Below are 25,684 nucleotides of genomic sequence, written 5' to 3'. Positions count from 1 at the left end.
AAAAATAAGATTAAAAAATGAAAATCAAAGAAAATAAACAACACAGTAAGGCAAAATTGCTGAAACAAAACAAAACATGAAGTGTACAAAATCCTGGAGTTCATTTTGTGTTGGCCAACTATTTTTCAGCCTGTGGTCTGCCTTAGAGTGTTGTTGATATACCCAAAGAACCTTCACTGGAGAAAACTGATTTCTTTCCTTTTCCCAAAATGTATCAACTGCTAAGACCTTATTGTTAGGGGTATTTTATGGTGTAAGCCCATGTCCAATTCCCCTTCTTAGTGCTGGTATTTCATCGGGTTTGAACCTGTGAAGGTGTTGTCCAAGCTGGGTATCAATCCTATTGTGTCTGGAAGATGCTACTTCCTTTTAGTCATTTACTACTTCTGAATTATAAAATCTTTCTGTCTCCTCTTCTTCTGCATAGATTCCCTGAGCCTTGAGGAGAGGAGTTTCATAAAGATATCCCACTTAGGGCTGACGGCTCTCAAGTCTCTCATTCTCCCTATGTTTTCCACTCATGAGGCTTTGTGTTAATTACCATATGTTGGAAGAAGATGGTCTAAAGAGGGTTGAACAAGGCACTGATCTATTATGAGTATAAAATATATCACTAGGAGTCATTGTATTGCTGTATTTCTTTAGCAGAATAATTGCAGTAGGTTTTTCCTTAGGACCCATGACCTATTCACAGGGTCTTGGCAAATTTGACAGTGTCAGGTATGGGTTCTATCTCATGGAGTGAGCCTTAAATCTAATTGAAAAGTAGTTAGTTACTCAAATAACATTTGAGCTACTATTGAACTAGTGTGTCTTTAGTCTGGTTACTGCTATAGGTCACAAAGTAAGTAGCTGCATGATATTGATGACAAGTTTTCTCCTCTAGCTGTGTGCAAAATACTTTCCAGCACAATAAATTCTAGGGAGCCAACTCACTTTCTCAATGTTTGATAACAGAAGGAAGTTTTGTCTTAAGCAATAGGCTTTGAAGAGTAATGAACAGCCTTGTCAATAGCCTGTGATATTTGGGGGAGTCTATGGAACTCTTTGGGCAATGACTCAACAAGCTGTAACCTTTTCTGGAACTAGAGGTTTTAGTTGGTTGCAGAAGTAGTAGGTGCACTACATCAGGTTCTAGATTGGTGAAGATAGCTCAGTACTCAAATACTCATAATATTTCTATCTGATAAAGAGATGATTAAAATGCATAGAAAAGGTGGGAAGAAATAAATTGGAATGTTCAGTTAGTTTATTGAGCTTGCCAAATCTGATATAAAGTAAATCTTTATGCATATATCTGCATAGGCACAACTTGGTCACTTTGTTATTCTTTTCAATCCAGTCAGGTCTGAAATTAAGATATGTAGCTAGAGTTTTCCTGCCTGGCCCTGTCACCTGCCAGTCCCACAGCCGCTCAGACCCAACCAAGTAAACACAGAGACTTATATTGCTTACAAACTGTATGGCCGTGGCAGGCTTCTTGTTAACTGTTCTTACAGTTTAAATTAATCCATTTCCATAAATCTATACCTTGCCACATGGCTCGTGGCGTACTGGCGTCTTCACATGCTGCTTGTCATGGCAGCCCCTGGCAGTGACTCCTTCCACCTTCCTGTTTTCTCTGTTCTCCTCTCTGTTAGTCCCGCCTATACTTCCTGCCTGGCCACTGGCCAATCAGTGTTTTATTTATTGACCAATCAGAGCAATTTGACATATAGACCATCCCACAGCAGAAAGATACTATTTTGTAATTTGTAAAGGACTATGAGCACTCTAAAGATTTTTGTTCCATTATATAGGAAAGTTTCTACTTACTGGTATGACAGAATATTTAAAACAATAATGGGAGACTACAACATGTTAAGATGAATATTTTTACTAGGAAATTTTTTTAATGTTGAGTTTTGTTCAGATGACCCTTTATTCTCTATATGTGTCTATTTCTAAGCTCCATCTTCCCATTGGAGGAGATGCTTCCATCCTTTAGTCAATACTGTCTCTGAAGGTTTGCTTATAATTAAGAATAAATGCTCTTGGTAATGGTGCTATCTAGGTGTTTTTAGAGCTTAATGTGATTTTAAAATATGTTTTCTACTGTTAATATGAAGTATTCATAGATTCTTCATCCCTCCTTTTCAAGCCTGGTAAAAGTCATGCCAGACACCTCATGATTGTCTCATTAGACATGATAATACAAATACCTTGTCATTTTTACTGGTTTTCCCCTATAATACCTGATTTTCTCTCTATGATTCCAATTACTTTCTTTTGTTATATTGTTCTATTGAGCTAAATACATACTTATACTCATGTCATGCTTATTCTTTCTGCTGTATTTGTTTTAATTTCATTTTTGTTGAGCATTTATATGAAGGTCACCATGACCTTGTCTTATATAACTTTGAATCTAGGCATCTATTAGCATTTTAGCTACCCATCACTAATAGATCTCAATTTATTAAATGGTATCAAGATGATCTAAGTTACCCAGAGATGATTTTAGATGACTATCTAGTGAGTCTCCCATATGACATAATGACTTTGGTATAAGCCATTCTCAATTTGCCTAGTCAATTTTTCACTCAAATCATAACTATGGACTCATAGATCCCTTGGGAAGTAATTTATTATATCTTGTTTTAAAAATGCATTTTTTTCCTGTTAGACAAAATTATTTTTAAGAATTATAATTAATTAACAGAGTTTCCATCATTTAAAAATTAGGTATCCTATGGTGTCTTATAGAAATCATATGTCTGCATCACATGGTATTGTACCTGTCATAAAAATAAAAGCAATGCAGTTCTCACTACGTTTGTGTCTGCAGAGTGAACATAGCCTGGAAATCTGCACTTTAAGTGATGTACTCAAATGCAGAACAAAGAAATATTACCCTGTAAGCCTGTTGGAGTGCAATTCCATTTTCCTAATTTACACTGTTAGTCTATACTTTGCATGAAATTGATGGGATATGTTTCAAAACATAGATAAAACAGCAATCCCTTTCTCTCCAGAGTAACAATTTGATCTAGATTTTTCAGTGGTATTGTTTTAAAAAGTCTGTTTTGAGGAACTGTGACTAATCTAAGGATTTTCTCTAGTTGTAGACTAAGCAGGCTTATTGTGTTGTCATGATTGGTGGCAGAAGACAGCAGAGTGTTCAGTCGGGACTCTGTGCACATAGTAATGTCAATAATAGGGGATCAGTTTTTCCTTTACAAAATTCTGGAGTTCCAGTTTCCTGAAGATGTGAAGAAAGCCAGCTATAACTGTACATGCAATAATTTATGCTGTAGGAGAGAAATTCTGTTCTCAGGGCACCTGAATATCTCTTGATAGGCATCAAATATTCCTATCTGCTGAGAGGACAGATATACTTTGTATCCTATAAGGCTTTTTTTCATATATAGATCATTGAAAAAGTCAGGGACAAACAACAACTTAGGGTTGTTGCTTTTAGGAACCATAACAAGAGAATCATTGGACACTGGCATCACTAGAGGCAAGACTTGAAATCCTCGACCAAAAGAGGAACTACTAATTGCCTAAGCATGCTAGTCCAATTCCAGTAAGTTGTCTGTAAAAATGGCCTTTTTCTCAAAAGTACCCGATTAAGAAATCACCCTCATTTCTGCAGCCCCACTTGACTCCTTCATCTATTTCTGTCTGGCTTGTATCTAAATACTCCTGGATCTGATTTAATAGAAATTCTTCTTGCCAGGTTGATATACATGTTTTTGATAATTTAGCAGCAATAATACTTATTATTCTCCCCACACGTTTTTTATTTGTCTTCTTTCTTTTCTTCCTTTATTTTTCCTTTTTTTCCTTCCTTCCTTCCTTCCTTCCTTCCTTCCTTCCTTCCTTCCTTCCTTCCTTCTTGCAGTGTTGAAAATTGAATACAAGGCCTTGATCATACTTAGCAAGCACTCTACCACTAACTTATGCCTTCAGTCCTTATTATTGCTATTTGAAAAAGAGACTCTACTTGGCTTCTGAAAAACTGTAATGGGACAATGCTATCCCTAATAGTCACCACAGTGTAACAAATAAAATGCCCCGTGCCAGAAGCAGGTTATTTTTTTAGGAAGTCTTGGCGACTGAGGTCCCATAGCCTCCCAATACATAAGAAACTATTGGAAATGCGCTTGGTTACCCACCAGAACTAGATGGTAAGAACTTGTTGCTTAAAATACCACTATTTAAGTCACAAAACATGGAGAAATCAACTGGTATTGACTTGGAAGCAGCATCCCTTCTGCCAAATTTCCTAGTTTTAAGCATTGATATGCATACTACTGGGGAAAAGAAGTAACCATCAGTCTTAACCAACTATGAACCCTCTGTGTTACAATAAAAACCAGTCCAAAAAGACATGCCCTCAGAATCAATAATGCCATAAATGTTATGGGATTAACTCATCATTTTCTGATTGGATTTGAGGCCCATTACACAAGATGAACCCTGAGCCTGGCACTATTATTAGTCCAAGAACCTGTGGCTAGATAGGTCATATGCCCTAGGTGATAACCCAGTATGATTACTCAGTTAAACCAATAATTTATTAAAATGACTCATTCTATATTCTATATGCATATATTAGTATATGTATATCGCTCAGCTCCCACCAGAGAGCTTCTTTTTTTTTTTTTTGTAGCAGTTGACAATAAATACAAAGACCTACAACTGATCAAGGTGCAGAAAATGAGAGACAGCCTTAATTCAGATATCTGTATCACAACTCTTTTTTGTAAGGTTCAGGGATCATTGAAGAAAAGAATGTGAGAATAAAAGGTGGTCAATGATTACAAAAAAAACCCCAGTGCTTTCTGTACATATTGGGGCAGTTGAACATGAACTTGTAGCATTTGTGACAGCATGCATAAAACCTGCACAAACTCAAGACTGACCAAGCCGGGCTATGATGGTGCACGCCTTTAATCCCAGCACTTGGGAGGCAGAAGCAGGCAGATCCTTGTGAGTTCGATGCCAGCCTGGGCTACAGAGTGAGTTCCAGGAAAGGCACAAAGCTACGCAGGGAAAAAAAAAAAAGACTGACCAAGTCCCAGTAAGGAGAGGGGAAGTAGGCATGAAATCCCACCCCCAGCTAAACAAACTACTTCATATATTTTTAAGAATATAAGATTTAAATAAAGAGGAAACAAAGTTCAACGGGCAGGGAAGGGGGATGGATCTGGGAGGAACTGGAGGAAGGGTGGGTTGTAGATGATAAAAATGCATTGTTTGACATTCTCAAAGATACCTAGTTCACACAGGCGTCTTGTAGACTCATCTCCCCCCAAGTCTGTGTTGTCATAAAACCTTCACACTCTGTGTTTTCACTCCCAAGAACAGTACCTTCTGGTTTAAATTATCATGAGCTCTATGCATGATTACTCTCATTAAAACAGAGGGTGCATTTGTCCTTGTATATTGTTATTTTCTCAGACCAAATGATACTCTGAAATTACCTAATGGTTTCAGAAACATTTTTGAGTGTATAGATGAATGGATGAATGAATAGAAATAAGATTTAGGGTTTTTTTTTACAGTGAATTTTATAATTTTCTTGAAAGCCATAGATAGGACTATTTTTAATATAAAAGAATAATAGTATCATTTTATATAATAATAATTATGCTTTTCTAATAAAAGAATTTTTTTCTCACAGAGTTCTGTATTTTATATGTACATATTTTACTCAGGGCTGAACAATAGAAGTAATAGGTTTTAGATTTTGGCATATGTAAGATTTAATAAATGTTACAATTTCTAATAAATGAATGAAAATGAGCACTAGTTTTTGTCACCATGAATTTTCCCTTTTATATAACAGGCACATTTTTTTCTATTTCATAACAGAATGTGGTAATGATAGCATTTCTATAATAGGAACTGCATATATCTGACAATGGAACTATTTCCCCACAGTGTTTTGTATGTATGTGCTGGGGCTTCCCTCAGAGCAGTACAAAGCAGTATTAGAATTAGGACTCATGTAGGAAGGGAATTGGAGAATATCCATTGTGTACAATGCTGAAAGCATGAAACTGTGTTCTCTTTGCCAATACTCACGTATTTACTCAGGGGAGATTTGTTTTTTCAGGCTATGGCTCTGCTGGGGTACCTGCGTATCTAAATACAAGCCACAGTTTCCTCTTTGAGTATTCCCTGACTTCTTGCAAAAAGGATGATAGGTTCCTGCAGCTAGGGGTCTTGTTTTGTCTGTGCTGTGGCCACATTTTCTCTCTGATAAACCTGTTACACTTGCAGCCATGTGATGGAAAGCTAAGAAGAGATGAGATGGTGAGATTTGGTTGAAACTGTTTAGCACCCATCCTGCTCTTATTGGTAGAAAGCAGCCACAGTAAGAAATGCAATGGAGAGGAGGTAACTGGGACAGCATGACCTGTGGGGAAGAGTTCCCCTAAAGGCAGCCTTTTAAGCTCCAAGAAATTGTATTACGCTAAATGAAATACAGATATGGCAAGTTATCATTGCATCACAGGCCAGTGTAACTCTTTCAGATGCTATGAATTAAGTGGGCTTTTAGCCAGCCTTAGTAATTGGAGCACATATGATCACTTTGCTGCATTTTCTTTTCTGTTGTATGTTTGAATGCTGCATATTTCTTGGGAAGTATGACTTGCAGTTTCCGAGGATTTGTTGATTTGTTTGGTCTTGTTCCACAGCACACGCTGTGCTTTCCACTTAGACAGTGGCGCTGCTGGTTAGATTTTATTATTATTGCTTTGTTGATATGTTTGATTCAGGCTCTAAAAAATATACACTATTACTGCCTTCCAACTTTATTTTTAGCTCCCTTAGCAATGTGCCAGCATCCTGCCTAGAGCTTCTTTTTAGTGCACAGGCTTACGTAACGTTAAAAGGGAGGGAAAGCCAGAAGCTTCTTGTAATAGTCTGAGAGCAATGAACCTCTAATTTGTGTCAACTGATGTTTAAAAACCAAAGTGTCCTTTGATAATGTGTATACTGGAGAGAATTGATTCCCTGAGGAAACTATCACATGTTAGATGTCTTATCCCTATGCAAATTGGTAGACATTCCCTAAATAAAAAGCACCTTGATCTTTAGAATGTTTCTAGATCATTTAGTTTAAAAAATGAGTGTTTTCTTAAAGAGCCCCCTACTAACTGCATCTCAATTTTTGTAATGTAATTTCTTTCTTTAAGCTAGGCTTTGTATGTTGGTCTTACTTCCCAATATCTTTCTAGGTCAGAAATTGTATGTTTTGTCTTTATAAGTTGGATTAAAATATGGCTGAGGATAGATTCTGTCTGTCCATACCTGCATCAAACAATTAATTATTTCTGCAGATTGACTTTTTTGAGGGTGTGGGTGGATAATTTTCATTCAAATTTTGATTTCTTTCCAAGTGCCAGGAGGTGCCAAAATTCATGAGGAAGATATTTCTCACTAATTTGGTATTTTTCTCTGCATTTACTGGAAATTTATAAGGAACATTTTTCTTTGAAGATCTGGTTTATAATTGTGGATATTGAGTATGATATCCTCCAAAGGACGAGAGAGTGACTAGGCTGCTCTTTCCTGAGAATCTGTGACAGACCTAGAAATGAATTAGTAAATAAAGCAGAAGAGAAAATGAGGAGTTTCTAATCAATGGGCATTATAATCAATAAGTGGATTCCAGAGATTTTCAGGATAGTCTCGAACCTATACACGAAAATAATGTGTTAACTTAAAATTGGTTCTTGTGCTAAGAACTCTTACCGCAATAAAAATGAATCTCGTAAACAAATAGTGGCATTCTTCATAGTAATACTTACCTATACAGAATCCTCTTGGTAACATATATTATCTCAGACTTGAAGAGGGGAGTTTTCTCTTCACTTCATAGATGATGACACTGAGGTGCCATGGAGTTATCTGAAGTAAGCATACAGAGTTGTGAGTGTTGTTAGTGGTTTAAAAAAAAGCTAAAATATTGAACTGCTTCATGTACCAGGGAGTCTCCTCCTTAGGTTAATAATACTCTAGTACATGCCTAGGAGGAGGAAATGACAAATTAACTTTATTAAAAAGGATATTTAACAGCAAAGCTTTAAATTGATTAGAGAATACTAATGAGTGTGATTTAGTTATCGCTAGAATCGAATTTAGCAAAATATCTGAATGATGGAGGCGCAGCTAAGGAATGAAGCAGCCTTTAACATTTGTGTATTAGAGAAGCTTAAAGTTTTAATGAAGCATATTGACATTTATTGAAAGCTTAAAGTATATTTCAGTTTACTGTAAGCATTTAATATGAGTTAAATATTTAATACTCACACATTTGATTTATTGACAGTGATTTTCATTCATTCACATTTTATCCTTATTCCTTATTCCTCTTATCATACCCTTATTTCTCTATTCACCTTTATCCTTCAGTATTCCCTCCTAAGTTTTATTATTTTTTTTGTAGGAAAGAGCCCACTGCATAAACAATGCCTGATATCCTGATTCTATCATTTACTCTGTCTTCTAAGCATCACAGAATAACTTTGATCTGAAACATGCACAGAATATTAAAATAAAGCAGTTTGGATACCATTTTAAATAACATCCCAGTGGCACTTGTCTTATGAAGTGAAAACATCTATACTAACAAAATAAGAAGAGCTATTGGAAATAACCTTATAAAATTTGGCTTTTTGAAATAGCTAGGGAAAGTGGGGATTAGAAAGCAAGATTGTTGTTTCAATGGTGAAAACATATATCTAAAGTATTAGGATGACTCGCTAAGTCAACTTTGACAATGAGAGATTCCAATCAACAGTGCTTAATTAAAAAGACTATGTAATTGCATTCAGTTGAACAAACAGATTTATTTTAAGGAGACACAATGGGATGGTTAATGTGTCCTGACAGCTATAGGGTCACCTGGGAAGTGAACCTCTGGGTATGCCAGTAAGGGATTATCTTGATTAGGTTAATGCTTATGGGAAGATCCATCTTAATTGTGGTTGGGGCTTTTCTCTGAGCAGGAATTTTGAATTATGTGTTATGGAGAAAACCAGTTGTACATTAGGTTTCATTACTTTCTGTTCCTGAATACAATATGACCAGCTGCTTCAAGGTCCTTGCCATGATTTCTCAACCATGATGAACTATGACCTGGAACTGTGAGAAAAGCAAACCCTTTATCCCTTACAACCTGAAGAGAAACTAGAATATAACTAAATATAAATATAGAAAGATAAAAAATCATCTAATCTTGCATATTATATATTATGTTGGTCACATCTACATGAATCACGAACACTTGAGAATAGGAATTATAAAACTTCCGTACCTTTCAAAATTCACATTGGATTCTCCCAATGTATTTGTATTGACTAAGTGACTTCATGAACTTCGGCAGAAAATCTTCAACTTCAAAGCTCTTACAATAGCATTATTGTTCTTCAACAATCCCCTTTTCCAAAGACTTAATAATTACCAGTAAACAGCAGTCATAACACTAGGCACAAACAGGCTTTTGCATTGTTTAAGTTGAATATCATATTAACGCTATAAAGAAAGCTTTATTAACATGTAGACACTAGAACACTGTGGCTCAGATAAGTTAAATGAAATTCCCAGGGCTTGTAGCTATTTAAAAGGAGGAAGAGCTGAAAAATTTCCACAGCTCTTGTGACTCCACAGCTTTTTCCTTAAAGTTATATCATTTTTGAGTAAAGAGAATTTATCAACTATTACCCTTTAGAGGAGTGTGTGTGTGTGTGTGTGTGTGTGTGTGTGTGTGTGTGTGAATGCTAACGACAAATTCACTTTGGCAGGTCAACAAAATCCAATTTAGTAGAATCAATCAAGTATTATTCTCACTTGCTAATTAACAGCTCCTTTGCTTTTTCGACAGCATAGCCAAACTAGTGACTAGAAAGTTATTGGTCTAGGATAGACCAGGGCATGGCTGTCAGCACCCTCCACTTTGAACACAGAAGGCAATTATAGTGAATTTGTCCCTGCCCAATTAATGAAGTTTTAGAAAATAGATCCTTCAGTATTGAAGCCTCAAACAATCAGTTTATAAGGGATGAGAATGTTTCAAGTTCACTGGAAAAATCCTGAGTAAGTAAACCATGTTTTATTTTAAGTTCTGTTTGGGGTCTTCAATAATTGTTGTATATATATTCACTCACCATTGTATTTTAGAAGCTAGTATCTATTATGCATTTTCTAAATATGTACTTAGTTAACTATCCATTTCTTTAGGTAGTGGAATAGATAGGAATTAAATGTTAATAAAGTACATTTGTGAGATAGATGCAATAAAACTTGCTCCAATAGAAAGGACAAGAATATTTGATGAGAACTGTTACTTCTGTAGACTTTGAGAAGCCCAAGTAGGCACCAGTTCTCTTATGATTTTAATTTGTTCATTGCTGAGTTCATTGCTACTTGTAAAACACACGTATATCCCCTGACAAGTGCATATGACGCATGTTTACAATATCTGGTTTTTAGATAACACTGAAATACAAAGATCTGAACAGGACTGCCACTGAGGGTTACCTATTCTACCTTAGTTGAATCTTCTGATGGTCATTGAAGCTTAGTGGTAATTCTTTTTTTTTTTTTTTTTTTTTTTTTTTTCTTTTTTTCCTAACCCTAACCCTAACCCTAACCCTAACCCTAACCCTAACCCTAACCCTAACCCTAACCCTAACCCTAACCCCTAACCCCTAACCCCTAACCCTAACCCCTAACCCTAACCCTAACCCTAACCCTAACCCCTAACCCTAACCCTAAACCCTAACCCTAAACCCTAAACCCTAAACCCTAAACCCTAAACCCTAAACCCTAAACCCTAAACCCTAAACCCTAAACCCTAAACCCTAAACCCTAACCCTTAACCCTAACCCTAACCCTAACCCTAACCCTAACCCTAACCCTAACCCTATTTTTTTTTTCTATTATTTCTTTTTTTTTTTTTTTTAAGATTTATTTATTTATTATGTATACAGTGTTCTGTCTACATGTATCCCTGCAGACCAGAAGAGGGCACCAGATCTCATTACAGACAGTTGTGAGCCACCATGTGGTGGTTGGGAATTGAACTCAGGACCTTTGGAAGAGCAGCCAGTGCTCTTAACCGCTGAGCCATCTCTCCAGCCCTGGTAATTCTTGAAGAAAGGTAATATCAATCTAAACAAAAAAGGGAGAGATGTTGTTCGGAATGTAAGACATTCATTAAAAGTCTCACTCTCTTATTGTCATGAGTAGTTTTGTGTTCCTTAAAAAGAGCTTGGGAAATCATGTTTCCAGTTCAACTTCTTCCCTGTGTCACTCCACAAAATCAATAAGCAATGACACCTTGTCCACAGAAAGATTTATTTTTCACACAAAAAATATTGTTGGCCATCTAAATTTGTGAATAATAACATGCTTTTGGAAGCTGTTGAATAGATAGTAGTACTTTAGTAACTTATGTCTTTAGGAAATAATAAATGTATTAACTAAAATCATGATATATGAACAATATAACAATTATGCATTAAGAAGCCTTATCAAGATCTGAAATTAATGCAAGGTTAGACTTGGGATTCTGAATATAGTGTCTCTAGATTTTTTTAATTGAAATGCCCTTGATATAAACTTGCTAAAGCTAAAGTTTTTACAAGACTGGGTATGTCAGTATTCCACCATAGATGGGGAAGGGACCTATAAGGCTCCAGACTTGCCAGAAGAGCTATAACTAGTTAAATTTTGAAGGTGTGTGAAAGGCATGTGCTTCAGTGGTGTACTGGTACCCTCTCCTGCTCAGGTAAAAAGCCCCCTCCCTGCTTATGAAGAAAACTTTGATTAAATGAATTAGGTCACACACACCAGACAAAACATAAAAATAAGAGAGTCCTTGGGAAGAAGAAGGGATTTGGTAGGAGGATGAAGGAGAAAATAGAGGATAATGAGGGAACTTTAATCAAATAACATTTTATCTATCTATCTATCTATCTATCTATCTATCTATCTATCTATCTATCTATCTATATGTGTATGTGTGTGTGTGTAATTATAAAAGAATAAATAAAAGTATTGCAAATAAGATAGGTCAATTTTGTAATATACAAATTTGAAACTTCATGGTTTTGTACCTCCACATCTACAAAAATAAACTGTGAATGCCATTACCAGTGGATGAAGCTGTTTCCTGTCACAATCGTCCTTTCTTCTCTGCCACGTTACTGATATTTAAGCACACCTTTGAAATCCTTTCCCACCTTTTTATTCATCACTCCATCCTGAGTCCATTAAAGATGTCTACATACATGTCCTTCCTCCTTCCCTTTCTATCATCCTCATTAGATCTCTAGGACCTCTTCCCATATGGTACATGCCCTTCATGTTGTCTTTAGGATCCGTGGTTCAATCAATTCCTTGTTTTCTTCTTAAAGTGTAATTACCATGGCTGTGTTAGAATTATCTTAGTGACCCCTGGAAGGGAATTACATCTCAGTTTATAATACAGCTGGTGTTTGCCAGCCTCAGAATATAGGCTTTTAAATTAGATAGCAGAGAGAGAGAGAGAGAGAGAGAGAGAGAGAGAGAGAGAGAGAGAGAGAGAGAGAGAGAGAGAAGACAGAGATGAAAAACATTATTAATAGCACATACAGAGAAAAAAATCAGAAAATCAGAGAAACAACAACAATTACCATGGACAATTTATGAATTAAATAGCAAACCCAGTGAGGACCAGATATGAAGACATTTCTCATGTCTTCCTTTTTCCTATAGCTTGTCTGAAGTAAGTAGAAGACAAGCAACGTCAGTGCCTCTCTCTCTCTCATGGCTAACGTTAATATTAACTTTTTCCTCAGAGGAAGCCCTTGGGTGTATTTCTTTCCCAAAGTCTTTCTGCCCTTTTATATTCTCTCTGCACTAACTACTGTTGTCTCTTGGGTATTTCTCTCACTTCTCTCCTTCCCAGTATGTATTATTCAGGGAATACATCAACCACTGACGCAGACATCCTGATAGAGCTAAGAGGAACATCCTAAGCTAGTGACCAAGCTGGGAAATAGTACTAACAGCAGTGAATGCTCCGAAGTAAAAGCAGTTAGAGGAAGTGAGAATGCCTCATTTGGATCCACAAAGGAGTTGGCATACAACACTTCCTGAAAGCTTTATGGAAATAAGCAATAGAAGTTAAGCAGGCCATGTTTTATGACCGTAATCCAATACAAGTTGGGATTAATGAATGTTAACTTAGAACTACTGAAATCATAAACATTTTTAAAATACATGCTTATGTAAAAGCTTGTGATTAGATACATAATAAACATTAAAATGAAAAGAATTTGTCTTCAGCCAAAACAGCTAAATATAAACCATTTTTTCTTAAGATTATAATTGAATTACACCATTTCTCCCTTCTCTTTTCTCCCTCCAAACCCTCCCATATGCCCCTTACAACACTCCTAATTCATGACCTCTTTTTAAAACTATTTGAGTTGATCATAGACTTCTTTTTACATGGAAAATAAAATCTTTTTTTTTCCTTAAAGCTTTTGCTTTAAGACATTATGGGGAAACCTGACAGGCATACATGGAAAAGATAGACATGATAACAGAATGAAAATAACATAATAGGAACATTGATGCCTGTCAGCTAATGTTGAAGCTGAAATTCTGAGAGTTTGATGTGCTATGGGGCTGAAAGCAATGGATTAATATTCATCTCCTTCTTTCTCACTCTCTCCTTCAAAAGACTCCATACCAACCTCTCCATAATCCTTCTCTAAGGCAGCCATGTCTTCATGGACCTCAGAGAACTCCCTTTCCTCCATGTTGTCACACATATACCAGTGCACTGACGCACACTTGGCATATATCAGGTCAAATCTATGGTCTAGGTGCAGCCAGACTTCAGTAACGGCTATGGTGTTGCTCAGCATGCACACTGTTGTTTGTACCTTAGCCAGGACTCTACCAGGTATCACAGTGGGAGGCTGGTAATTAATGCCAACCTTGAAGTGGGGCTCCAGTCCACAAACTGGATGCTGCATTTGGTCGTTATGGTGACAATGGCAGCATTGACATCTCTGGGATTACATCACCACATGACAACAGGCAACAAGCCATGCATGTATTTACCATGGCTGGGATCACATTTCACCATCTGGTTAGCGGGCTCAAAGCAGGCACTTGTGGTGTCTGGTATAGAAAACTGCTCATGGTAGGCTTTCTCAGCAGTGATGACAAGGCCATATGCAGCCACAAGGAAGTGGATGTGCAGGTAGGTTACCAGGTTGGTCATGAATTAGGTCAGATCCACATTCAGGGTCCTATCAAATCTGAGAGAAGCAGTGATAGATGACACAATCTGGTAAATAAGGCTGTTGAGGTAATTAGGTCAGGTGCTCAATATCGGGGTTCCTCTGATGGATGTTGTGGTAGTTTGAATGTAATTCACCCCCATAATATCATAGGGAGTGGCATTATTAGGAGGTGTGGCCTTGTTGGAGTAGGTGTAGTCTTGTCGGAGGAAGTTTGCATTGTTGGGGACAAGCGTTGAGGTCTCTTTTGCTCCAACTTTGCTCAATGTGACATTCAGTCCACTTCCTGTTGCCCTCTGATCAAGATGTAGTCAGCACCATGTCTGCCTGCACACTGCCATGCTCCTCACCATGATGATATTGGACTAAACCTCTAACATTATAAGCTGCCACCTCAATTAAATATTTTCTTTATTAGAGTGGCTGTGGTCATGGTATCTCTGGATGGTCTTGTTGTTGGGCATCCAGCCTGGAGGCAGAAGAGCTCCCCTATGGGCATTGCTGATCTGGACACTAGCCTGGTCAACATAGATGGAGATGTACTCATACATAGTAGCTACAGGTTCAGAGGTGTGGGTGACAAGAAGACATTGGGACACAGTTACCATCCCCAACAACCCAAGAGTCAAGGTAAGTAAGAAAATTCTTAAACTTGATTTGAAAATCGAGAACTTGAAAAAGCAGTAACCACAGTAGTCAAAAAGAAATGAAGATAAGACTGTGACATCAAAGGTGAAACGAATGAACAGGAGAAAAGAAGAAAATATAGGTCAAAGAAACGTATTTATTATTTTCACTTAGTTCCTCAACCTGTAACTCCAAATTCTCTGTCCTCTGCCTCTTCAGTGCTGAGATTGCAGGCATACATTACCACAGCTAGCACAGGAAACATCTTAAGGTGATTTATATCACATTATAATACCTACTTTATTTTTATAATAATGAAAACTTATGTAAAAATGGTATACCTACAGAATGAATGGGGTGGGGGTGGAGAGTCAGCTCAGTGGTTAAGATCACATCCCGTTCTTCCAGATGACAGAGGTACACAGGGCTCACAACTGCTTGGAATTCCAGTTCCAAGGTATCTGATGCCCTTATTGTGTACCACCAGCACACCTGTGGCATATATTCACACACACACTCACTCTCACAAAAACTTAAAGAAAACAAATATACTGAGTAAATTTTGGTAATGGCATTAAAACTATGCATATAGACAAATTTAACAATCTGAAAAATATATTTGTAGGTAAAGTGTAGAAAATTAAACATTATGATTTTAAGTATGCTTTTTAGTCTTAAAGTCATTGGGGAAAATTTGATTGTTTCAATACCAGTAATGATTTTAATTTTTCTGTTATTGCATTTTTTCATTGAGAACAGCTGACTATTTTGTTATGGGAAGTTAATATTCAATTGAAAGATCTGGGGATGTAATGAGCTGATAGAATGCTTGCTTCATATATATGCAGAAAGCCCTGATTTTGCAGCACCACATTAACCAGACACTTTGATGTAGACTTATAATTTTAACACTGGGAAGGTAGAGGCAAGAGAATCAGGAGGTCAAGACCATCTTTGGTTACACAGTGAGCTCAAAGTTAGACTGAGATACCTCTTCCTTAGGGTTCCCTGAGCTTCCCCGATCTCTGAAGAGAGGGATTGGATGAAAACACCTTGTTTAGAGCTGTGTGTTCCAAGATCTCTCTCTCTCTCTCTCTCTCTCTCTCTCTCTCTCTCTCTCTCTCTCTCTCTCTCTCTCTCTCTCTCTCTCTCTGTGTGTGTAAAATGCCTGCCTGTAGGTTTCTGTATTTATTCTCATCTGCTGCAGGAGGAATGCTCTCTGATAGTTGTTAAATAAGGATTCATTCAATCTATGAGTATAGCAGAATATCATTAAGAGTCATTTCATGTTACTTTAAACTTTTTTACCAGTACTATTTAGTTTTACCCTAGGTCTCTTGTTCTTGTTCATTCAAGAAGTGTCAGGTATGTGTTCTCCTCTCATGAGTGGGCCTTAAGTCAAATTAGACATTGGTTGCTTACTCTCCCAAGGTTTGTGCCACCATTGCCTAAACATATTTTGTAGGCAGGACAAATTATGAATCAAAGATTTTGTGGTTGTATGGGTATTTACTTTTCTCATTTGCTAGCTTACAGAGTACCTTTCTGTGTCATAGACACTAGAACATGTGGGTGAAGGTTTTATGTAGGCAAGACTTGACCTGTCCACGTTCAATTAGTTGTGTGGGTGTTGTCTTCAGCAGTGGGCTCTTGCTGTCAGTTTGTGGAGAGCAACCTACTGTCTTGTCAATAGTGTGGCTTGTTTGGGGATTTCCATGGGACCCTTTGGGCAAACAACTCAATTGGATGAAACAAAGTTCTGTCATTAGAAGCTTCATTTGGTGACAAGAGATGGCTGGTAGAATTCCATCTCCTACATAATTTGGAGACTTCATTACGATCACCTTCATATATTATAGGAGATTTCCACTGCACTAGGTTTCCATATAGTCCCTCAAATGCCCTTGAGTTCTAGCTGTCTCTCCCCTCACTTCTTTCCTCAATCCGAAGGAAGAAGTCAAAGTATCTTTATTTGCAGATGATATGATTATATACATACATGACCCTAAAACTTCCATTGCGGAACCCCTACAATTGGTAAGCACTTTCAGCAATGTAGCTGGGTACAAAATTAACTCACAAAATCAGTAGCCCTCCTATATACAAACAACAGATAGACTTTAGAAAGAAAAAAAAAACACCTTTCACAATAGCTTCAAATAATATGAAATAACGTGGAGTAACTTCAACTAAGCAAGTGAAAGACTTGTATGAAAAAACTTGTTTTTCTTTGAAAACAAGTTTCTTTTATTGCTTTGAGGCAGTGTCTCTCTTTGTAGGCCAGTCTGACTTTTAATGCACGACAGCCCTCCTAGCACAGCCACCAAGTGTACTGAGATCACAGGCATGAGCCATCATGCCCAATTTTTCAAAGCATTTTTATAGAATTTATATAACTATATTGTCTGTCTATTAAAATTAATTTGTAGAAATTCATCAACAGTAATACTATAACTTCTATAAATGTCAATTCTTCTTTTTCACCTTATGGAAATTCCTTATCCCAGTGCTGTAACTAATGGTACAGATGGTTTAAGGTCACAACATTCAGAGCCTGGGATAATAAGAACAGAATGTTCTTTCAGAAATTTAGTATAGAACCTGAACAAATCATGTAACCTCTTGTCTGTCCCTCAGTTTTTTTTTTCTCTGTAGGATGGGGTATTATGTGTCACAGAGTCAGTGTGAGGATTAAATGTGTTTATGTGAAATGATGTAGACCACATGGAAGAAGACCCTACACTAAACATTACCTTTTTAAAATCATTATTATTGTTGATTGTTTATAATTAGTAACTTGATCAATTGCTTTCTTTTATTGCTGATCTCTTCATCTGAACTTTAGTGATTCTTTTGAAATAATATGCATGTCCCATATTCCTGATGAATATGCTTGAAATTCTTATACTCTATCTCTTTCACTTATACCTGTGAAATTGGCAAAAATTATGAAAGTATCAGATGGGCTTGAATATTCATTCACAGGAGTTTTGGCCTTGTCTTGAATTAAGATAGCTTCTCTGTATTGATCTGTGCACTAACTTGGCTGTCCTTGATAAAACTATATCCATTCCTGAGCAGCTACTTATTTGTGTGTGTGTTAGTTCTACAGTCAGCAAAACTTCATGTCCTGTGCAAAGTCCCTATCTGCTGCTAAGTACATGATTATGTGTGAACATATACTTCCAAGCTCATGGATTAATGCTAGTACTAGGGCTTTGATTTCCAGGGATCATCTAAAAATGCCAAGTCCTAGATAAGAGAGTAAGAGCTGAAGGACATATAAAAAAACTCTTTAAATAATTAAATTCCTGATTCTTTATAAAATAACAGTTCATATGCCACAAAAACCTATACAGAACTGTTTTATGAGAAGGAAACTTTTGTTTTGTCTGTTTACTGTAATTTTGGGGTGTGTGTGTGTGTGTGTTTGCTACATTAGCTGGAAATCCTCTGAACTATGATCAGGAGACAGTTAGAACACGGTGTTTACATATCACAGGTGTAGTGACTGAGGCTGGAAGAGAAGAAACTTGATGACTCACTTCCATCAATCCCATGTTACGTATAAGGAATTATTGGGTGCAAGGAAAAGAAAATTAACAGAATAAATGAGCTCTGGAATGCCAATGCTTGTGCTGTGATAGGCATTTTTACTTAGTTTTTTGTTCCTACTTCAGATACTGGCTGCTCAAGAGCTCATTGGCCAGCAGAAATGGTCAGCTGAAACTCTTACAGGAGCCATATCTTACTTGATAACTGCTTTTTATTTTAAACTCAACTTTCTTAAGCCCTGCGTGGGAAAAAAAAAGGTCCCATGCCATTATATTATTTGATAGCCACCCAGCTACCAAATAAATCATACACAGAAGACTTATTCTTAGTTATGAATGCCCAGCCTTAGCTTGGCTTAGTTTCTAGCCAGCTTTCCTTAACTTAACTCATCCCATCTACCTTTTGCCTCCGGACTTTTCCTTCCGTCTGTATCTTAATATTACTCTGTGGCCTGCTGTGTGTGTAGCTGGGTAGCTGGACTCTGGAGTCCACCTCCTTCTCTGGCTGTTAGCCCTTAGCTCACCCCCCAGTTTTCTCCTTTTATACATATTCCCTGCCTACCAGCCCCACCTATCCTTTCTCCTGCCTTGCTATTAGCCAGTTCTTTATTAGATCATCAGGTATTTTACACAGGCACAGCAACATAGCCTCACAGAGTTAAACAATTGTAACATAAACAAGAGTAACACACCTTAAAATATTCTACTACAGTGAACAGTGCCCAATATTCTGGGAAGATGGTCCTAATTAGTTTCACAAGTAAGAGTACTGTTGGGGATTAATAAATACCTTAAGGAAGATTAAAGACAAAGCAAGAAAAAAAAAGAAGTGAGCAGACAAATAGGGTATTCACTGGCAGGATACAAGGAGAAGGGGAGACTTTTTCATATACATGATATTTATGAGTTTTAATTGGATTAAAAATGTAATTTTATTACATGTTTTCTGGTTATCTATTGAGATTGTTATTAATGTGTTTACTAAATCAAAGGAATGTTGTGGGATAATGCTTTTGTACACTGGTTTAATAAAATGCTGATTGGCCAGTAGCTAGGCAGGAAATATAGGCAGGATAAGCAGACAAGGGGAATTCTGGGAAAAGTAAGGCTGAGTCAGGAGTTGCCAGCCAGATACAGAGAAAGCAACATGTGAAGACAGAACTGAGAAAAGGTACCAAGCCATGTGGCTAAACATAAATAAGAATTATGGGTTAATTTAAGTGTAAGAGCTAGTCAGTAATAAGCTTGAGCTAATGGCCATACAGTTTGTAAATAATATAAGCCTCTGTGTGTTTACTTGGTTCCAAGCTGTTGCAGGATTAGTGGATGAGAAAGATTTGTTCTGACCTTGGGCCAGGCGAGATACAGGAAAACTTTTCAGCTACAAGGAATCTTTATTTTTATTTTTGAATGCAATCTAGTTAGGGGTAATCTGTTTACTTATTTCTGGATTCTGTTTGGTGATATTATTTAGGTTTTGTTTCTCTATAAATATTTATTAGATTCTGTTTTATCATTATTACTACCACAGCAGCTACTTTAAAATACTAACCCATTGCAGCTGCCATTTTCATGATTCTCTGGAATTAAACAGGAATCCCATAAACTCTTTTTTTCTTTTCTTTTTTTCTTTTTTTTTTTGAGACAGGATTTCTCTGTGTAGCCCTGGCTATCTTGAAACTCAGTCTTTAGACTAGGCTGGACTCAAACTTACAAAGATCTGCCTGCTTCTGTTTCCTGAGTAGAGTGCTGGGATTAAAAGTATGCACCACCACTGCCCTGATGGAATAGCATAAACTTTTATGACACACTAATAAAGGCAGTTCAGTTCCCGAATTCCCTGAAATTTTGTAGAATACATCTAGATATTTGGGAAATAGATTTTATCTTTTCAATATCTTCTGTTGCTACAAATTTATTGAAATATTTCATCTTGTGTTGGTTTTGGTGTTTTTCCTAAAGATTATCCACTATTCTTATGTTCCCATATTTATACAAATCAAGTGAGCTAGACAACTTCTCCTAAGTGTGTCCTGTTCCTTTTTGTCTATTTTAGTCATTATTGTCTATTTTGTTTCCTGTTAATTTTGTTTATCTGCCTTACCAGAATGCCCCTCCCCCTTTTCCTTTCTAGATGGATCATTTTCAATTTTTTTCTATACATGCTATTCTAGGGTGCATATTGGCACATATGTGTTTTTAAAAAGTAAAAGCAGTCATTCAACACATGTGTACATTGTCCTTTGCTGTCTCACCTAATGTATTATTAATGCTTTGATTTTACTTTCAATGATCTCCTTTTGTGTTGTTTGGGAGGTAGACAGTGAAGAATAAAACAAGAAGCCCCTTTGCTGTCCTGAACCCAAACTCTTCTTCAGTCTCATCCAGTCTTTTTTATTGTTATGCAATAGCACATCTCCCAAGAACCATCAAAAGTTGTTAAGTGCATTCATAAAAATCTACAATATGAAAATTAAAAAGCCTACAGTATGAAAATTAAAGTAACATTGAAATTTAAAAACTGAAGATTGTGTTCCACATGTCTGGGAATTCTCTAACATAAAAGTTCAAAACCACACACTCAAATATTTTTTTTTGATGAACTTGTCCATAAGAATCCTTCTAGACAGTATAAGTAAGATTAATCTAGGGTTTTTTTTTTAAAATTCGAGGGCATATATGAATTGGCCTTTACTTTTTTATCTTGTTTAGTCTTTGTCTTTAATATGAATCAGAGTTAAAATGACCCACAAAATGAGTTGGAGTATTTGTTTTCTAATTTCCAGAACATTTCACAAAACCTAAACATTCCTTTTTGTTTTTGTTTTGTTTTAGATTGTAAAAAGATAGGTTTTAAACTTGCCCAGGCTCTTTTTGAAGCTGAGAGATTACTGACTTTTATGTCTATATATTTCTTAGGCATTTACTTGTTTAAGTGCATGTGTGTGTATATGCTGTTGGATGCAAACATGTATGCATAGGGAGGCAAGAAGTATATTCTTCAATTGCTATCCCCACACTTTTTGAGACAAGGTCTCTCACTAAACCTGGAGTTCACTAATCTGCAAGACTGACAAGAACGAGGCCACAGCATCTCCACTGTCAGGATTTTAGGAGTGTGCTGCTGTGTCTGTTTTTAATTGTGGAAGCTAGAGATACAAATTCAGGACTGCATACTTGCACAACAGCGTCTTTACACCCCAAGATATCCCCTAAGCCCTGCTTAGTTTTTTTAATATACATGGTTATCCCTCCATCTATAATATACTTTCAGATTTTATCAGAAAAAAATGTTTAAAGCGCTTAAGAAAATTTAAGACGTTCCCTCATATCCAGGATTTCTGTCTGTCCCATTGTCTTTGGTGATACTGTTTACCCTTTACTTCTTCATTAATCATTCCTAATGTTTGACTTTTTTTTCCTTCAGAAAATAAAGAGACTGGAGGCTTTAATACAATAGCTTTACTATTTGTTGAAGTTTGTATTTCAGTGATTTAAAATAATTCTTCGTAATCCTCATTTTATATTAATCTTATGTCTTTTTTCAGCTTTTTGAGCATAAGGCTTGGATCTTTTCTTTTCTTTTTTTTTTGTGGTACATGGTCTCACTTTTCAGGATTAAGTTGTCTGGAACTTGCTGTATTCACCAGACTAACAGAATTTGCTATTTAGATGAGGGTGGTCCAGAACTCAAAGAGATCTACCTTCTTCTGTCTCCTGAGTCCTGGGACTAAAATTGTGCCTCAATATGCCTCACTTAGACATTTTTTTTTAACATTGAAATAATCTCATTTGATCTATAACTTTTACTCTTTAGTCAACTTTTGTCTTTTAAAACAAACATTATTTTCAACCTCACTGATTTTTGTAATTTCATTAATTCTTTTTTTCTTTTATCTTTGAGATTATGATATAATTACATTAATACTTATTTAATTCATATTTAATTTAAAAGTATATTTTCACTTCAAAATGCAATGCATTGTTTCCTTTTAGCTGTATTGTTATTGTTGGCACTCATTAGTTTAATCTTATTAGCTATTGTGTTTACTGCTCAGAAACCATTCAAGTTGTTGAGCCTTAATTTTTGCCTTATCAACACATGGGCCATTTAAAAAATATTTTCATATTTTTTTGTTTCTATTTGTTAGAATTTTACTATTTAATTATTAAATTGATATAATATCAACACATTTTGTGTAAAGTTTTAGTCTTTTAATGATCTGTAAATTTCAATATGTCCCATGGTGATTGCAATATCTCTCCATACTTGCGTATCAACTTTCTATACAATTTGAACACTGATTAGGTACAAAGACAGGAATTTATATTTTAATTATTAATTACAGTAAAAGGATTTTGAAAGACAGTGTTTGAGAAGCAGTTCTAGAACACTGGGCCTTCCTCATCTGTCTTTAGGATCTGGAGTCTAGAGCTGAGGAAGTGTCAGTCAGAGACTTTTAAGATGTCTTGGACTCTTCTTGCTCTGATGTTGCTGTGGAAAGTATGGAGGGTTTTATCTGTTCTCTCATGTCAGATGAAGGGCCTTTCATGCTAATTTTGGAACTCATTTTCAGCTGTCGAGTGATAGCAAAGAAAGCTCAAAGGACCATGTGCTGTAATCCATTGCTAGATTCACAGATGAGGCACCTACAACAATAGAAAGCCACTCTACCCTTTTTACTTCCCCCTCTTTTGGAGTTGATGAAGAGACAGCATTCATGTAGACATAACTGATATAATTAGATGATAGGTTATGATATATGGTAATAAAGTGGAGAGACTCACCAGGTCTGTCTGTTCTCTGTGCCTTGTGTCTGCAGAGATAAGGGCATTGTTTTCCTCCCTGAATAGGGAGAGTGCTTCTGTATTCAGGTCTTTATAGCTTACATCTGATGAAGAGAATTCTTTGAATGGCCTGATGCAGGGGACTGGAGCAGAAGACAATCAGAATAGTATTTCTGCTTCTGATATTTCTACAAGTACGCATGTACCACATTTTGGGTAGTATTTTTGAATTCTCATCAGTGGTATGTAGAAGCTTAGGTTTCAAGGTGAGGGCAGTAATTGTTCCAGGAGATTCCAAGAAGATTGATTGAGGACCAATGTTGCAAGGTGAAAAGGGTCATGATTGAGGGAAGGAAAGTATCTCTACCAGTTCTGATGGGTACAGTGCCAGAAACCTGGGTACCAGAGTGTCAAGCATCCAGGTAAGGACTTTCCCTTGCCCCTAGATCACTTCATTAGACTTTCAGATTTTAGCTTTTGTTGCATGAAATATCAGCTGTTAGAGAAAAAGAGAAAACACTGAATAAAAAACAGTGACAAGTAAAAACAATCATGGAACAGATTAGGCAATGTAGATGTATTTATTTGCAAGGTCATATAGTATCAAGATTGGTAGGTCAACAGACACCTAATGATATTCATTTAAACCTAACCATGCCAAATAGCATTATGGCCATCCTTTCATTGTGTGTTCAGCTTTATTATCCCTAATATGATAGGAAGCAGACTGGGGCTTGAAACACTAGTAATATCAGCAACTTGTCTAAGGTAAAAATTGTTGGTGAAATAACTTTCACAACACAGCAATTACTGTGAAATAGCTCAGGGATATGCAGCAGGGTAGAAAAGAGCAAAGGAAAAACATATGCAGAGGATTAATGGAAATTTACCATGCTTATCTGAGCAAAGATCAAAAGGAGCACCGAGAGGAAGTGTTCTGTTTTTAATTTCTACTCTTACTTTACCAGAAGTGCAAAATTAACGTAGCTGTCAATCTGTGCCTTGACACTGTAGCAAACCACTTCTCTCTGCATGACCTGAGCTATTTGTTCAGTTTAATTTTCTCCTTTCATGTTCAAGTCCTGACCCCTTGACTCCCTACTCAATAGGCATCACTGTTAGGTTTTACGATAGGTATCCGTGTCTGATCTAGCTGCAGACTTAAAATATATTTATTACAAGGTTTATTTAAAAAAAAAACACTTAATGTCATTGTGGCACACACCTCTGCTTCCTGCTATTTTAGTCAATCTTAATGTGAAGTCTTACCCTTGTTGCTGCACTAGGAATATCTCAATCAGTCTTGAGTGGTACATAGAAATTTACATCTCCAACGTAATTTTTATCTCCATTTGACAAGTGATCGACAACTAGAGTGCTTTACCCCCTTTCATCAACTCCTTTATATTCCCTGAAAAGATTCTCTGGAATACCTGTGCACCAACAACGAGAACTATAATTAACCACGGTCCACACGTTCGAAGTCAGTGTGGTCATGCAGTGGATTTAACTAAACCCTTCCAGATTTTCCTGTAAGATTACTGTAATAATTTATGCCCCAACACACCAATTTAGAGCATTCCAGTTTCTCTACTTAACCGCACTTTATAATACCCAAATTTCTATTTTTTTGAAGCTGATAATGTAAAGTTTCAATTCATCATCCTCAATAGCAATGCTCAACTTTTATTATATTCTCATTTGTTCCTCCAAAAATCTTCTAATCATGTTTCCACTCACTTGTATAAATGTTTTCTTTGTCTTGATTATGAAAAATGCTTTGTGGGTTTCAATAGTAACTCGAGCAAAGAAACTTTAAGATCAGCTTCCACATCTCTCCTCTAGAGGAACTGAAAGTGACACCAGTCCCTACTTAACTGTGTTGTTCTGTGATGATGCTATTGCACATTTCACATTGCTGTCTACTTTCTGAAGTTTAACTTTCAGTCACAGTAGTTTATGATACTATTTTTTTTTCTGACAACCATCTTTTCCCAGATGTGCCATGGGACTCTGTGTGCATTTGTGTGTGTGTGTGTGTGTGTGTGTGTGTGCTCTCATGCTCCTGCACACCCACCATCCCACCCCACCCCCACCACACACACACACACCACACACATACCTGTTTTTCTTGAGTGTGATCAAATTTGGCACTGTAAATCCAATGTCTAAGTCTCTTCGGTTGTGAAATAAACCTTCCTGTAATATTATTTCAGGGAACAAATGTGAAAGATGAAGATCAATGTTTCACAGTCCTTACGTTTTACCATTTTTATCTTACTTTACACCCCTCCATCCCTCCACCCCTCTCTCTCTCCTTCTCTCCCTCTCTGTTTCAAGCTTTGCCTCAGAACACTTTTTTTCTCTTGTAAATGCTCTTTAGCCTTTCTCAAAGAATCCATTTTGCAAATACAT

The 25,684-nt window shown here is 36.6% G+C and overlaps 1 pseudogene; it reads right to left on the bottom strand.

The window, feature by feature from the left end:
• Positions 1 to 13,691: 13,691 nt before the first annotated feature.
• LOC131919829 (tubulin alpha chain-like) overlaps positions 13,692 to 25,684 on the bottom strand; it is an 84,934-nt pseudogene continuing 72,941 nt past the window's right edge.

Source organism: Peromyscus eremicus, chromosome 9, assembly GCF_949786415.1.
Source record: "Peromyscus eremicus chromosome 9, PerEre_H2_v1, whole genome shotgun sequence".
Taxonomy (NCBI): domain Eukaryota; kingdom Metazoa; phylum Chordata; class Mammalia; order Rodentia; family Cricetidae; genus Peromyscus; species Peromyscus eremicus.
Note: the sequence above shows the minus strand (reverse complement) of the source record. Positions and strands in the feature narration are given on the sequence as shown.